Source organism: Callithrix jacchus, chromosome 12 (assembly GCF_049354715.1).
Source record: "Callithrix jacchus isolate 240 chromosome 12, calJac240_pri, whole genome shotgun sequence".
NCBI classification, from domain to species: domain Eukaryota; kingdom Metazoa; phylum Chordata; class Mammalia; order Primates; family Cebidae; genus Callithrix; species Callithrix jacchus.
Window position 1 is genome coordinate 24,791,632 of NC_133513.1, and position 17,357 is coordinate 24,808,988.

General features: G+C 44.4%; 1 protein-coding gene across 2 annotated transcripts in view; it reads left to right on the top strand.

Annotated features, from left to right (window-relative positions):
- PRKCB (protein kinase C beta) overlaps positions 1-17,357 on the top strand; it is a 389,607-nt gene that overhangs the window by 365,460 nt on the left and 6,790 nt on the right. The gene's annotated exons all lie outside the window — the stretch shown is intronic.

Below are 17,357 nucleotides of genomic sequence, written 5' to 3' on the forward strand. Positions count from 1 at the left end.
TGAGGTTAGGCTCTGTTCTAGGTGCGGGGGACACAGCACTAAAAATAATTAAAATCCCTGTCCTCATGGAGCTTATATTCTAGGGATAGTGGGCAAAATCATAAACATAGAAACAAATGAAATATACACTGTGTCAGTAGTTGATAAACATTATGCCAGAAGCTGAAGTAGAGATGGAGATTGGAAGAGCCAGGTCAGGGAGCTGTCCATGTAATAGAGAAGGTGGAGGAAATGACATTTCAGCAAATACAGGAAGAAGATGAGGGAGGTGAGAGCCATGTATATATCTGGATGAGAGGGAAGAGTGATTTTGGCAGTAGTAGCAGATGCAAAGGCCCTGAGGCAGGAGCTTGCCTGGCATGGTCAAGGGGGAGTAAGAAGTCCAGGTGGCTGAGCTGAGGGATTGAGGGAAAAAGGAAAACGGAGTGAGATTACAGAGGCCAGGGGAAAGCACAGGCCACTGAAGGATCTTTGGCTTTTACTCCAGCTCGTGAGCCAAGAGAAATAACGTGTTCTGACTTTGGGTTTTTAAAGGATTGCTCTAAGTGCTATAGGGGCAAGGGTGAAATCAGGGAGACTGGTGAAGACTCTTGTCATAATCCAGGCAAGAGGTGATAGGAGCTTGGACAGGCTGGAGCTGTTTGAGAACCCCCAAGTCGTACTCATTTTGGCATCTCCAGGTCCTCCCCAGTTCCTGGCACCTTGTAGGCATTCAGTCATTGTCTCTTAGGGGCATGAAGGCACTGATGAACATGAGTTCCTGCGGACTGCCCTCATGATTGCTCCTCAAGTATAAAACATGGTAGGCAAGAGTTTGGTCCAGCAATAGGATGAATGAATGAAATAGATGGTCAGGAAAGCTTCTGTGCTGCAGAGGGCTGGCTTGCAGGACATCGAGCAGGAGGACATGGTTGTGCACTTGGTTGGACTTCCTCCTGTCAATGCAAAGGATGTAGTGATATCAGAGGGTGCAGTGGCTGAGGGCTATGCCCAGGGAATTCCCTTGTGTCTGGGTGATCAAGCTCAGAATTTTGCTGACTTGTAGCAAAAGGTGCATTGAGTCTTTGGCATGGGTGAGCATATGTTGTTGCAGAAGTAGTAGTACAAGGAGCTATAATGTCACAGGACAAGATATACTAGGTAATATGTTCAAATTGAAATGCCTAATGGAGAGTTTGATGTCATTCATGTGTTGTCCTGAATTGCCTTAATGAGGTCCTATCACCCTTCCTCTGAAAGGCTCCCATAGTATCCACCTAACGGGGGGTGGGGGGGGTGGGGGGGTGGGGCACTCACTGTGAAAACCGGATAGGGGGATGCGCCCAGGGCACCAGGATTTAGTTGCCTAAGAAGACAACCCAGCTAGCAGCATTGAAGCAGCGAGGTGAAGAAGAGAAAGCCAAGTAGGCTTCATTAACATCTGGGGAGTTTTCTCTGCTTTTTATTTATTTTTTTCTGGTTTTTAAAAATTAATTTCCCATGCTGGTCTCAAACTCCCGGCCTCAAGTGATCCTCCCCACTCTGCCTCTGAAAGTGCTGGAGTTACAGGAGTGAGCCACTGTGCCTGGCACCTGTGGAGTGTTAAGTGCTAGAGTGTGTGGACAATGATCTGCCCGCTAGTAAACATGACTCTAGTATTCTTTTAAAATATGATCAATCAGATCGTCAGTTGTTCTAAAATGTGGTCAACCAGATTGTCAAGTGTTCTAAAATATGATGCATCTGATCATCAGTGCTCCCTGGGCAGGGCTTAAGGGGTACAACTTGATGAGAAGTGGACAGTAAGAGCCTCTTTCCCCTGCTGCTTACATTGAAGCAACCATCAGTCCTATCTAGACATCACTAGAATACTCATTCCCTCCTTCCTTCCTTCCATTCTAGCCTGTGTCAGTCCTCCCAGACTCGAAGTCCACTTGTATGACAGACTGATTCCAATCATTTCTGCTCTTGTTACCTATTTTTATTTGCACTTTACTGAAAGCCCCATAATTTTGAGGCATCTGCACATTAGGAAAGGCTGAAAACCTGGCAGACTTTTATAGCTTGCAAAGGCCCTTGTCCTATGCTCTGTTAGTATCACTTCCAAAATACTACATGGGTTATCTGATCACATCCCATTGCCCGTATTCTCTGAGAGCCTAAATGCTGAACTGCTTCAGAAACTAAATCATACTCACAGGAGTTGGTTTCTTGGCAATTCTGTCATCCGAAAACATTGTTTATGTAGCTGAGGTCAAAAGCTTCAAGTACTGCTTTAATGAGCTGCAATTCTGTTCATGTGACATTCTCTTCCAAACCCAATTGCCCTTTACACTGTGTGAGTAAGTGCCTCTGTGTGTGTGTGTCTGAATGTGTGTGTTTGATGTGCTGACATTTCTGAATTGAAGCCAGAAAGTGTAACCTTTGTATGTTTGCTGTTAAAACTCCAAATTCAAGTCTTAAGAAAAGGATCTAACACTTACTTAATATGATTTATTTAAGCACAGAACCTAACTCCCCCAAAGTATCAAATACTCAGGAGAACAATTCCTTTTTGAAAATTGTGATTTAAAATAATTCTCATAAAACCCTTTACTGTTCAAATATATTAGAAAATATATTGAATTCTTGTAGGCATCAGGCACTGTTTTAATGCCTTCCATTCATTGCCTCATTTAATTCTCTCAACCCTATAAGGTAGGGTTATCACCATATTATAGGTGAGGGACTAGAGCTTGGAAAAGGTAAGGCATTTGCCCAAGGTCTAGCAACTAGAAAGCGGAGGAACCAGGACTTGATGCCTTTACTGCCCAAGACCCTTGTAAAGATTATTAGAAGCACTTGGAGCTCCTGGTAAGGTTTGTGGTTGTGCTAACAGGAGAGAGTCATGATAACACCATCGAATGGTGTCTATTACATAATAGAAAAAGACTGAGTATTCTTACAATTCAAATGATTTAAATTTATTTTAAAATATTGCAACAAATAAGTAGCATATTCACACCTTTTATAACTCACTGGCAGGATTTTAAGAGATGCAAATCGTATTTGTTCCTTAAGGCTTGGATTTTGAGGCTGACAAAGACAGCATACATCCACTAACTTCTGAAAGAAGGGCATGGCAGCATTGAAATGAGGCAGTCGAGACAGGCTCATTAAGGAGTAGAGATTTCCCCACTCAGTTCTGGTTGTTCTTTTGGGGTATCCATTATATGGAGTTTGGAGAGATCTTAGTGAAAATATCAACCTACATTTATATACTGACTAACAAATAGCCAAGAACCATTTAGGACACATAGCTTGGAGTCTGTCTCTCTCCACCTGTCTACATACCCATGGATGACCCATTTAAACTTCACGTCAAACCAGGCTCCCTTTAGATGGCTGGAATTGGCAGGTTCCTGAGCCAAGTGAAGTTCCTAAACCAGTTGCTGTCTTAGTTCATTTTGTGTTGCTATAACTGAATACCACAGACTAGGTAATTTATAAAGAAAAGAAATGTATTTCTTACCATTCTGGAGGCTGGGAATTCTAAGGGTGAGGGGCTTGCATCTGGCGAGAGACTTCTTATTGTGTCATCCATGGCAGAAGGAGAAGGGCAAGAGAGATTATGCACGCATGTGTGTGTGTGTGTGTGTGTGTGCATCTATGTGCATGTGCATACATATGTGTCACATGTAGGGGAAAGAAAGGGACAAACTCATCCCTTTTGTCAGGAAGCCACTCCCAAGATAGTGGTGTTAAGTCTTCATGAGGTGCCACCTCTCATCATTGTTGCATTGGAGATTCAGTCTCCAACACATGAACTTTGTGGGGGCACAGTCAACCATAGAACCTACCACATACGTGACTTCGAGATATCCCCTCGCAGAAAAGCCAACAGTTTGAATTGAAATGATAGATGGGAAGGCCGTGTGTTGGGAGAGAGCATGAAAATGTGAGGTTATGTCTGGGAATAACAACCGAAATATAATATAATTGAAGTCAATAACTGAAAGGTGACCTCAGAAGTGGAATTTAACTGCTGCATTCTATAGATGGGCAGAGGCCTAGAGATTTGCCCAAGTGACTTACACAGGGAATATAACAGAATCATGGCAAAAACAAACAAACAAAAGCTGGAACGCCACTTAATGGATGCAGGACTTTATCATTATTATTGTTATTTTGCTACCAGTCCATGGCCCAGGGATGGGGCCTTCTGCCCTAAATCATGAGGAAGATTGAGGCCCGTGGGTGCCCATAGGTTAGTAACCCGCAGCTCCCTGCCACCTCCCTGCACCTCCATAGTCATCTTGACTTCCTTGCCCGGCTTCCATCTATGTCTTGGCAAATATATGTTCCCTCCCCCAACTCATGTGAGACCTACCCTCACCCCTGCTCCGACTCCACCCTCTTGATTCTTCATGCATACCTTCCTGTTTAGTTTGTGTCTGCAGCTTCTCTCTGAATCAGCAAAGCTCCTATGGTTTCAAACAGGAACCCAATTTAAATTGACTTTTAAGCGAAAGACAGTGATAGTATACAGATGTATATGATTGTGGTCCAAAACAATGCCAGCAGGAAAACATTTCTCTCTATCCCCAGGATTACTTTCCCCACTGCCTGGGCTTCGTTCTTCATTCTCAGAAGGCTTTCTTGAGCACATAGCAGCTTCCAATTTATGTCCCATTATCTCTGCAACTTCTACCCCCCAAAAAAGGACTTCCTTTTTATAAAATCCCAGCAGCCTAGGACTCAGTCTTATAAGAAGGCTTTGGGTCATATGTCCATCTCCAAAGGAATCGTTCACTGCCCCAGGGGGATGGAATATGCTGATTGACTGGGCCTGGGTCACCTGCTCCTCTTAGCCAGGGAACTGGATCTAATCCAGACATTTTTAAAGAAGAGAAAGAAGAGAAGGAATGTCCCATCTAAAACAGACATTTTGAAAGAAGAGAAGGAATGCATCCTTGAAGAAAAATAAAGCCACGTCACCAGAAGAAAAGGCAATGCCTGCTTGCTAGGCAAAAGCAGCAGCTGTCTGCACTGACTCTATCCTGGTCTTCTCCCTTGTGCATAAACCTGCTAGGTCTTTTTCATGATAAAAATCCCTTACCTCAAACCTGGGAATCCTACACTACTGCCCTTACTACTGCTAGGGCTACTGCCCTGCCTTACTTTGCATACAAAGACATTTTTGAAAGAGTTGCCAGTTCTTCCTCTTTCCACTTGATGACAATTTATTCTTTCCTCAGTTTGGTGCAATCTGGTTTCTGCTCCCACCATCCTATTGATAGTTTTCTCATTGAGTCATCAATGACCTGAAAACTGCCTCCTCTCATAAGCTTGCCTCATCTTTCTTGGCCTCACCATATTATTAGGTGCTCTAACCCTTTCTCCTTTAAAAAAAAATGAAAAAATAAAATATTCAAGCAGCGTCAAAAGCTACAAAGTGAAATTAAGACTCCCTTCACCCATGACTCCTAGCTCGCCTTCTCGGTTCTCCTTCCCAGAGCCACCCACTGCAACCAGGTTCTTGTGTGACCTTCTAGAGAAGATGTGTTCAAGCCCAGAAATAGTCTACATCACACACAAGGATGTACATGCCATGTACAATATCTGTATCTTGCTTTATTCCCTTCTCTCTTGGAGATTGTTTCCTATCTGCACATCTAACCCTGTATCACCCTTTGAATAACTTCCTAGTTTCCTATATTTGTGAGTTTATCTGTAGGATAAATGCAGAGTATCTTCTACCTTTTTAAGTCCTCTTCTCCTTCATTTTTATGACATTGTGTGTCTCCCTTCATCTGTTTTGTGCTGCTATAAGAATACCTGAAACTGGAGCCAGGTACAATGGCTCATGCCTGTGATCCCAGCACTTTGGGAGGCCAACGTGGGCAGATCATTTGAGCCCAGAAGTTTGAGACCAGCCTGGGGGGACACGGCAAAACTCTGTCTCTACAGACACACAAATTACAAAAATTAGCCGGGTGTGGTGGCACATGCCTGTAGTCCCAGCTGCTTGGGTGACTAAGGCAGGATTGCTTGAGCCTGGGAGGTTGAAGCTGCGGTTTCAGGATCACAGCTCACTGCAGACTCAACCTCCCAGGCTCAAGCAATCCTTTTGCCTGAGTGACAGAGCAAGACCCTGCCTCAAAAAAAGAGAAAAAAACCCCTGAAATTAGGTAACTTACAATGAAAAGGAATTTATTTGGCTCATGGCTCTGGAGAGTGGGAAGTCCAAGATCAGGGTCTGTATCTGGGGAGGGCCTTCTTGCTTCATAGTAACCTGCTAGAAGGCATCACATGGCAAGAGAGCACGAGAGAGGACAACTTACTTTTTAAGTAAATTCACTCCCCCAGTAATCCCATTAATCCAGTCACCTCGAAAAATTCCCATCTCTCAACACTGTTGCATTGGCGATTGGTTTTCCAGCACATGAACTTTGTTGGAGGGCAATCCGTTCAAACCATATTGCCACATTTGCTGATGTTCTTGCTGCCTTCACAGCCACTTCCGATAGAAATTCCAACTCCACTTTGGGAGGCCGAGGCAGGTGGATCGCGAGATCAAGAGATCAAGACCATCCTGGTCAACATGGTGAAACCCCGTCTCTACTAAAAATACAAAAAAAAAAATTAGCTGGGCATGGTGGCACATGCCTGTAATCCCAGCTACTCAGGAGGCTGAAGCAGGAGAATTGCCTGAACCCAGGAGGCGGAGGTTGCGGTGAGCCGAGATCGCGCCATTGCACTCCAGCCTGGGTAACAAGAGCGAAATTCCGTCTCACAAAAAAAGAAAAAAATCCAACTCCAAGAAGACTTCCGGTGACAGTTGAATTTGGAGGGTTGAGACCTACTCATGATCCAGAAAGGGAAAGACAAAGCTTATTTTTTATTTTGTTACAAGTGCAGTTTCTTAAAAATAACCACAACATGCCCCCCAAATGGCACATGAAAAACAGCTCGGAGATGGTGTGTGAATCTATTTGAAATGTCTTTCTAAGGAAGTGAGGGTTTGGTGAGACTGGCAATGCATCCCTTTTGCTCCCCAGGGTACGCATATTTTTCCCATGTCCTCTAACTGGGAGTCCGAGGGCCTGGCTTTGTCTTGTAGGTTGCTGCCATGATGCACCAGACTCAGTGGGAAGGTTCCGGTTCTATGTCTTAAGTAGCACTGGCAGGTCCTCATTCTGCTTGTAACTGGGGTGGGAGTATGGGTAATGAGTTTGGGGTGTGGCACAGCTTACAGGACCTCTTTCCAGCCAGAGCACCACCACACCCTATCAGAGTTACTCACAGGACTGGGTCAGTCAGCCCTCAGCAGCAATCACCAGCTACCCTGTTAAGTATTTGATGTGCATTTTATCAAGTCATTCTCGCCACACCCTACAAGGAACTTGAGCTTCGGGGACTTAGCTAACTTGCTTAAAGGTTGTGTAGCTGGGAATTTTTGGAGCCAGGATTGGTACTCAGGTCAATTTAACTTTTAAGTCCATGCCACACAATCAGATGCATTGTATGAAGCAATGACATGTAATGGAAAGCCCATGGGCTTTGGAATTGAACAGATGGGCTCTGGATCTTGGCTCTCCTACTTGACCCCATATAACTCAGAACAAATTGTTAACTCTTAAAATTATCTGCTGGGTAGAGATAATCCTTTTCCTGCCTATCTCACAGCCTTGTGGAAATCAAAGCTATAAAAAGATAGGCAAATAGAAGGGATAATTACTATTTGAGGGTGAGTTTACTTGAAGCCTTGGCAATGTGGCTTTAGGATGAATGGTGAAGAATAGATAAGAAAAAAAATGATACTCTGTTGACATGGGAAGATGTTTGAGTGTATTTTATCTAGCTTCTTTTAAAAAGCAAGCAAAAGAACAGAGTCATGATTCCACCTTTGTCTAAAAACTAAAAAGCATCCATTCATCTATTCATCCAGCCATCTAGGATACAAACCAAGATGTTAACATAATACAGAGATTTGGGGTGTTGGAATTGCAAAGGATTCTTTTGTGTGCTTTAACATTTTTTATGGCCAGGCATGGTGGCTCACACCTGTAATCCCAGCACTTTGGGAGGCTGAGGCATGTAGATCACGAGATCAGGAGTTCGAGACCAGCCTGGCCAACATAGTGAAACCCCATCTCTACAAAAAATACAAAAATTAGCTGGGCATGGTGGCAGGCACATGTAATCTCAGCTACTTGGGAGACTGAGGCAGGAGAATCTCTTGAACCAGGAAGGTGGAGGTTGCAGTGAGCCAAGATCATACCACTGCATTCCAGCCTGGGTAACAGAGTGAGACTTTGCCTGAAAAAAAAAGTATTAGTATTATTTTTTTTAGAGATAGGGTCTCGCTGTGTCACCCAGGCTGGAGTTAAGTGGAACCGTCATAGCGCACTGCAGCATCCAACTCCTGGGTTCAAGGGATTCCCCCTGCCTCAGCCTTTTGAACAGCTAGGCCTACAGGCATGCACCACCATGCTTGGCCAATATTTAAACAATTCTTTGTAGGGACAGATTCTCGCTGTGTTGCCCAGGCTGGTCTCAAACTCCTCAAGTGATCCTTTCACCTGGGCCTCCCAAAGGACCTCAAGTGATCCTCCCACCTAGGCCTCCCAAAGTGCTGGTATTATAGGCATGAGCCACCACACCTGGCCTCTTGGTGCGTTTTAGTAGCTTGTTTGTTTCTGCAATAAATGTAGAAGACTGATAGAAGAGTCTGGATCTCTTGTGAAACCTAGGATCTAATCATGGTCAGATACTCAAACTCTCTAAACCCATTTTTTCATTGTACAGCAAGGACCTCATAGTGCTTTTGGGGGATTAAAGAGATAATGCTTGCAAAACACTTAACACAATTTCTGGCTTATAGTTAGTGTTTAGCATATACTATGATTTGTCCATTTAATAATTTTTTGTGCCTGGATCTTAGAAATGCAGTGGTGCATAAAACAGATGTGACTTTGCTCTCATGTAGCTTATAGTCTAGATGAGAAATAGACAAGAAAGACTGAATGAACATGTATTAATAATTATAGATTGAGATATGCCAGATCCTATTTCTGTGAAAGAAGTGAACGGGGAGGATGAGAGATGCACTTTATTTGAAGGTGATCTCGAACAGCTTCTCTGACAAGATAGCATTTAAACTGAGCTAGGGAGGAAATCAAGACACTGATTTTTTTTTTTTTAATGAAAATGAAAAGCAAAAGCAAACAAAACAGACTTAATATCAAACCCAAAAGACCCCTCTCCTGCTGACTTCCTCCCTAAATAAACATAAGAGATAAAAGATTCCTGATTGTAAGGGACCTTCCTTAGTAGCAGAAAAAGGAGACTTGAATTTTTCTTTTTTCTGCCCAAGCCCAGACCATGGTGAATATTACCCGACTCTGTTTGAAAGAAAAGCCTTGGTGTACAAATGACTTTTTAAAACGATCAAATGTGCGTGCAGCTTCATGCAACTGATTCTCCCTGGGTGAGTCTCTCCTGTGTAGCTGTGGGAAACTGGAAGGCATAGAAACGAGCCTGCATTTCACTGGATGTGCACATTTGAAAAACAAAGACGCCTTTGTCTTTTTGCCTAGGTTCTGTAGCTTGGACGTCTTTTCACCGTGACCTTCTGGTCTTGTTCTCATCAAGGTGCCCTGGTGTCTTGATGGAGGCTAGGCAGGTAGCTCCCCTGAGCCACTAGCCTCATGTTATCAAACTCAGCTAGGCAACAGACAGCATGGAGGAGGAGACTTATCCTCTCCTCCACCATCTTACCCTGTCCATGCCCTCTTTTCACCTCCATTTCTTCTCCAGCCCCTCAGCCTCTTTCTTTTTCCTCCTCCAAAGACGTGCTGTCTCTCCTGCTGGTCCTACTCAAGTGAGATATCGCTTCCTCCAGACCATGTTCCTGACCCTTCTAGGGTTTCTTTCCTCTATGCTCAATGGCAGCACCTGTCCCATGGTCCCATGGTCCCATGCAGTGGCCTATGTGTACATCTGTGTCTGCTGCTAGACCTTAAGCTCTATGAGGATAAGAGGTACCCTCTTATGTTTTACCAGTGTCAGGCATACTGCTAGGCAGAGGATGGGCAAGATCCAAATATTAGCCTTCCTCATCATCCGTTAGCACCAAAATACACATCAAGGCAGTCACTTGCTTTAGAGGTTTTTTTTTGTTTCATTTTGTTTCATTCCAGCCCTGTCACCCAGGCTGGAATGCAGAGGCACAATTATAGCTTGCTGCAGTCTCGACCTCCTGGGCTCAAGCGATCCTCTGACTTCAGCCTCTCAAGTAGCTGGGACTACAGGCATGTGCCATCATGCCCTGATAAGTTTTTTAAAATTTTTTGTAGAGACAGGGTCTTGCTATGTTGCCTAGGCCAGTCTCACACTCCTGGCCTCAAGCAATTCTCCTACTGTCTTAAGAGTGTTTTACTAAAGTGAAGCGCGTTAAATAGCATCAGGCTAACCTTAACAATTTACCCAAATACTCCCATTCTCTTTATTTCTATTTTTCAATTTCTTCCATGATAATTGCTCTCTCATAACTTCTTTTATTACAAAATAATAATAACAATATCTGATTGTTATGCAAATTTTAAAAAACGTAATCAAGCATAAAGGGAAAAAGGAAAACTTAAAACCATCTGTAATTCTTCTAATCTGTATATAAAGCCTATATATAAAATGTGTACAGATATTACATATACATTTGTGTATATAATTTATAGAATGGGAACATATTGTACACACTGTTAGTAATTATATATAACTATGTCATTTAATATTCTTCTACATCTTCTTTTAATTTTTAAGAGTGTTTTGCATGGTAATACATCAAATAGATGTATCATTATTTATTTAACTGTTTTCCCTATTGGTCCATAGTAGATTCCCAACTTTTTCTTCTTCTAATGATTCTTTGATGAACACTCTGTATCTTGATGTGATAAACCCAGGAGTATAGAGGAGAGGTCAGGAAAAACGTCGTGGAGGAAGCGACACTGTTCTGGAGACAGAAAGGATACACAGGAGGTAGCTGGATGAACAGGGAAGGAGTGGGAGGCAAGTGTTCCTGGCAGAGGAGACAGCCTGTGCAAAGGCTTGAAGTCACCTCCAAGAGTTCATGAGTGTTTCAGGAACTGGAAATATTTCAGTACAGCTGGAGGGTGTCTCAGAGGGGTGGGGAATATGGGCAGGGAAGGGGCTGTGTCCAGGAACAAGTCCTAAATGGCCCCTTAAGCCATGCTAAGAAGTGTGGGCTTTGGGCAATGGGGAGCTATTGCAGATAAGAGCAGGGAAATGGCATATCTTTTTTTTCTTTCTTTCTTTCTTTCTTTCTTTTTTTTTTTGAGATGGAGTGTTGCTCTTGTCACCAGGCTAGAGTGCAGTGGCACGGTCTCAGCTCACTGCAACCCCTACCTCCTGGGTTCAAGCAATTCTTCTGCCTGAGCTTCCCAAGTAGCTGGGTCCACAGGTGGATGCCAACACCCCCAGCTAATTTTTGTATTTTTAGTAGAGACGGGGTTTCACTATGTTGTCCAGGATGGTCTCCATTTCCTCACAGGTCAGCATCTTTAAAAGATCCCTTTAGCTGGGCATGGTTGTGTGTAGCTGTGGTCCCAAACTACTCTCAAGGCTGAGGCAGGAGGATCCCTTGAGCCCAGAAATTCAAGGTGGCAGTGAGCTATGATCATGCCACCTCACCCCAACTAGGACAACAGAGTAAGACCTTGTCTCAAAAATCAAAACAAAACAAAACAAAAAAACAAAAGGGACCCCTGTGGCCGTGGTGACCAAGCCAACTCCACAGGCAACAGCAAGACTCTGTTACTAACACAGTGAAACAGAAATTCTGAAAGAAGAGAGAAAGAGAAAGAGCCTATGTGTAACAGGTCACAGATAAGCTTTTCAAACTGTCTGGATTCTCAAATGCAGGAGCGTGATTCAACAAGTCAGCATTCTTACTCCTCTCCTTAATCCTGAAAGAGGTGCGTGTGGTTTAAATAACCCAGTTGGTTTCTGGTCCTCATTCCTGTTCCAGGAGGCTCACTGGTGTACCCTGAGGACAAGGGGGTTGGATTTTCTTTTCTTTTCTTTTTTTTAAAGCTGAGTGAGGCTGAAGTGTTCACCCAAGACAAGCCAGAGAGGCAGGTGCAATCCAAGGTGTGTTTGTAATTAGATCCCAGCTACCGAGCAGCCCGTACTCCAAGGACACAGCAGGCGGGAAGCTGATCTGGGTTGTGTCTCCCAAGGGCTGACGTCTCCATTTAGGGAGCGCTCCTGAAGCTAATGGTCAGTGACAGCTCCATTGGAGAAACACAGAAACACTTAACAGGGAGGCTGTGATCTGCCAGCACCCCCCTCCCCACGCCCCCCTCCCCAACCCTTCCGCTGCCTAAGCTGCTGATTAGCAGGGAAATCATGCTCCCTCTGTATCCTGCCCCCTTGGTTAACCCCTGTTCTTGCGTCTCCTCTCTGCCATCTCACTTAAAGATTTCATTGTTCTCTGAGGCAGGAGGGAGCGGGGAGAGGGGGAGGGAGGTTGCGGAGCTGCCAGAAGCCGTTTCACTGTCTCCCACCACAGCCTCTGGGGAGGCCCAAGCAAAGCAACAGCCTTCTGGTGTGGATGGGAAATTGATGTTTTTTAAAGAAAAATGGTCCCCGAAGACACCCTGTGTTTCAGCTAATGTGCTTCCTACGCCGGCTGGCTTGGGTTCCAACACCCAGGCCAAAGAAAAACACCCAGAGTTCTGCCTTGTAGCCAAACCAGGATGCGATACCAGCAGTCCCTGCCACCAGAACCTCTTTATTCTCGGCCCCACCTTCCTTTTCTGTAGTCCTAGCCGTCATCCCTCTCTTGGGGATGACTGCGGCAGTCTCTCCCGGATGCCAGGGCCACCAGTCTAGTTCCCTGAACCTCTGCAGTCCCCACACTGCAGCCTAGAGGACTCCTTGACACGTCTGCTGGAATCTCAAACTTATCATAAAGGAAAGCAAGTACTCAATTTCCCTCTCAAATAGGCTCTACTTGTATTCCTCACTCACTAAATGGCTCAGGCCAAACATGTCAGGGTCACCCACAGCTCCTCTCTTTCTCTCATACCCCACACCCGATTCATCAGCAAATCTTGTCAATTCTGAATTCAGAACATACCCCACATCAGAATGCATCTTTCCATCCCCTACCAATCACCTGCCTTCAAGACCCCATCATTCTTACCTGGAGTATTGTAACCACCATCTCACTGGTCACACTTTTTCCATTATTGTACCTTGTTCATTTAATCCATCCTTGTACACCACACCAGTGATCCTGTTTAATAAATGTAAGTCATGGCCAGCTTGGTGACTCACACCTGGAATTCCAGCACTTTGGGAGGCTGAGGTGGGGGCATCACTTGAGGATAGGAGTTTGAGACCAGCCTGGGCAGCATAGTGAGACCCACAACCACCACCACCCTGTGTCTACCAAAGAAAAAAAATTAAAACTTAGTCCTGCATGGTAGTGCACACCTGTAGTCATAGCTACTCATGAGGCTAGTGGGAGGATCGCTTGAGCCCAGGAGTTTGAGGCCTCAGTGAGCTATGATCATGCCTCTGACTCAAGCTTGAGCAACAGAGCAAGACCATGTCTCTAAAAAAAAAAAAAAATGAAATACTGTAAAAACAAACATAAGTCATCATATCATTCGGTGCTCAACATTCTCCAGCAGTTTCTCATTGAGCTGAGATGAAAATCCACTGTCCTTACATGGCCATCAAGGAACCCTGCTCTGGCTCCTGGCCCACTCTTACCCCTTGGTCACTCTGCTCTGGCCATTCTGACCTCATTGCTGCCTGGTGACTCTGCCAGGTGAACTCTGTCTTGGGGTCTTAGAGCTTGTGGTTCCCTCTGCCTGGAATACCTTCCCTCCTGACATCCAAAGGGTACCCTCTCTCACTCCACTGAGGTCTTGCTCAAAGGCCATTTCCTCCAAGCTGAAAATGGCATCACTCTCGTTCCACCCCCTGCCCTGGCTTCTTTCTTTCCTTTCTTTCCTTTCTCTTCTTTCTTTCTTTCTTTCTTTCTTTCTTTCTTTCTTTCTTTCTTTCTTTTCTTTCTTTCTTTCTTTTTCTTTCTTTTTCTTTCTTTCTTCTTTCCTTTCTTTCTTTCTTTCTTTTTTGAGACTGGGTAACACTCTTGCCCAGGCTGCAACCTCTGCCTCCTGGGCTCAAGCAATTCCCCCACTGCAGCCTCCTGAGTAGCTGGGACCACAGGTGTGTACCACTACACCCAGCTAATATTTGTATTTTTGGTAGAGACAGAGTTTCACTATGTTGCCCAGGCTGGTCTTGAACTGAGCTCGTGATCCACCAGCCTTGGCCTACCAAAGTGCTGGGATTACAGATGTGAGCCACCCTGCCTGGCCTTGGCTTTATTTTTCTTAATATCATTTATCTCTATCTGGCACTAAAATGTATATTTACATTTACAGTTACATTCTTGTTTGTTTGTTGCCTCTCTTCCCCAGTAGAATGTAAGTTCCATGAAGCATGGATTTTTATCATTTTCTACTAGCACAGAGCCAGGGACACAGTAGGTACTCAATAAATCCATCTTGAATGAGAAAATCAATAAACAAATGAATGAATCTGGACAGTAAGCCTAACCACACTGAGTTTACCCTAAAGGGTCATCCTTCTGTGGGAGTTTCCCTCCACTGGCCAGCAGAACGGACCTCAGGTCTTGATACTGTGTCAGAGTTCTCATTTTCTGAGACCTGAAGCCAAGACAACAAACAGCAGAAACAATTGAGCTTGGAATGACAAATAGGTTTCCTTAAGTCTGACAAGAGTCTTTTTAAAAATTCAAGACTGTCTCCTTAGTATTTAAAACTTAAACACCATGAAAATGCCCTATTATAGGAAACATATGCTGTCTATCTGTAGGGATTTGGAGTAGAAACGGGAACTAAATAGTACTTGGAGCTATGATGCATTGAGCACATACTCAGTGCCTGTTGCTTGCATCTCTCATTTTATGTTCATAACACATATCACAGGAGTTAGAATTGCTCTTGTTTTACAAAAGGGGAAACTGAGACTTGCAGTAAGTTGCCCAGAGTTGCACAGATAGTGGGCAGCATAATGCCGGGATTTGAATTCAGTCTATAGACTCCTGGGCTTAAGGAGTGAGCAGAAGGCAGAAGCTCTTGGAGACCTAAGTCTCTCGCATGAGCATCAAATACTTTTGCTTCCCTTACAAACAAAAAGGCTTTGAAGATGAGCCTGCACCTCTTGACTTTCTTTTTTTTTTTAATTGCATTTTAGGTTTTGGGGTACATGTGCAGAACATGCAAGATAGTTGCATAGGTACACACGTGGCAGTGTGATTTGCTGTCTTCCTCCCCTTCACCCACATCTGGCATTTCTCCCCATGCTATCCCTCCCCAGCTCCCCACCCCACTCTCCCTCCCCTATTCCCCCCAATAGACCCCAGTGTGTAGTGCTCCCCTCCCTGTGTCCATGTGTTCTCATTGTTCATCACCCGCCTATGAGTGAGAATATGCGGTATTTCATTTTCTGTTCTTGTGTCAGTTTGCTGAGAATGACTTTCTCAATGTACCTTCACTCTTCCAGCGGCTGATGTTCAGGGGCAGCCCTCCGTTTCTCATCAGTATCACCCCAGTTGCCAACTGCAGTGAGCCATTGTCAGCAACTCTCCTATTTAACCTCTTAAAGATATTTTAGTTATCCCAATGCTCTTCTCCTGGGAGTCCTCTCAGTCCTTAGCTTGTCTGATACTATTCTCTCCTGGTTTTCCTCCTGCTCGCCTAAGACACTTGAAGGGGTATTTTTATCATGGGCAACTGGAAGTAAAATACTGATTTCAAAGAGTTGTTACATGAATTAAAAAGGTCATGTATGCAGAAACACTTGGCAAATGTCTGTTGCGTTGAAAGTGCTCACTGATTTCTATTACTCTTGTTACCTCTTTCTACTCCCCATATTCTGTGCTTTAAAAAAACGGTTTTTTTGGGCTGGGCGCGGTGGCTCAAGCCTGTAATCCCAGCACTTTGGGAGGCCAAGGTGGGTGGATCACGAGGTCAACAGATCGAGACCATCCTGGTCAACATGGTGAAGCCCCATCTCTGCTAAAAATGCAAAAAATTAGCTGGGCATGGTGGCGCGTGCCTGTAATCCCAGCTACTCAGGAGGCTGAGGCAGGAGAATTGCCTGAACCCAGGAGGCAGAGGTTGCAGTGAGCCGAGATCACGCCATTGCACTCCAGCCTGGGTAACAAGAGCGAAACTCCGTCTCAAAAAAAAAAAAACAAAACGGTTTTTCAAGCCCTCTCTCCTGAGTTGCTAAACCTGTGTGTGTGTGTTTTTGTTTTGTTTTGTTTTTTTGTTTGTTATTGTCGAGGTCTCATTCTGTTTCCCAGGCTGGAGTGCAGTGGTGCAATCTCTGCTCACTGCAACCTCCACCTCCCAGGCTCAAGCAATTTGGTCACCTCAGTTTCCTGAGTAGCTGAGACTACAGGCATGCACCACCACACCCAGCTAAAGACAAGGTTTTGCTATGTTGGTCAGGCTGGTTTTGAACTCATGACCTCAGGTGATCTGCCCACTTTGGCCTCCCAAAGTGCTGCGATTACAGTAGTGAACTACCACCTCAAGCCCAAAACCTATGCTTCTGACTCCCTCCAGTCATCACCTGGACTTTCACTAGCCCCTCAAAGTCATTGTCTAAAATGGAATTAATCATCTTTCTCAGTTCTCCCACTTTCTCTGTCTCAGTTCATACAACCACAGTCCCTGTCATTCAAAACAGAGACTTCATCATCCCCATCCTTGTCTTACCGGTGGCCCCTTTCCCACTCCATTAGTCACTGTGGCTGTAGTCTATTAGTCATTAGGCACATTAGGCTGTCCACTGTGCTTGTAAAAATGGAGACAGGAACTTGGACTCTGATGTCAGATGAACCTGATTCATCGTGCAGCTCTGCTATTGGTTTGCTGTGTGACCTTGAAGAAATTACATAATCTCCTTGGCCTCAGTTCCCTCATCTATAAAATGGAGATGATACTAATACCCACTTCATAGGGCCATTGGGAAGATTAAATAAGATAATACAAATAAATAACTTTCCAGTAAAGAGCAATTTTGTCCTGGTGTATAGCAAATGCATAATAAATATCAGCAGTCATAATTATTATTACTATTATACTATTAGCTTGTGGTTACCTCCTATAGACACAGTGTTTGAAACACAGAGCTTTTGTGCAAATGGGTTTTGCTGGCCAAGAACAAGGAACACCAGATTTAGTGATTTGCCCCTTCTCATTAGGTGAAAATTAGCATGTACATGTGTAGGCACTCATGCATGCATGCACCTATGCACACAC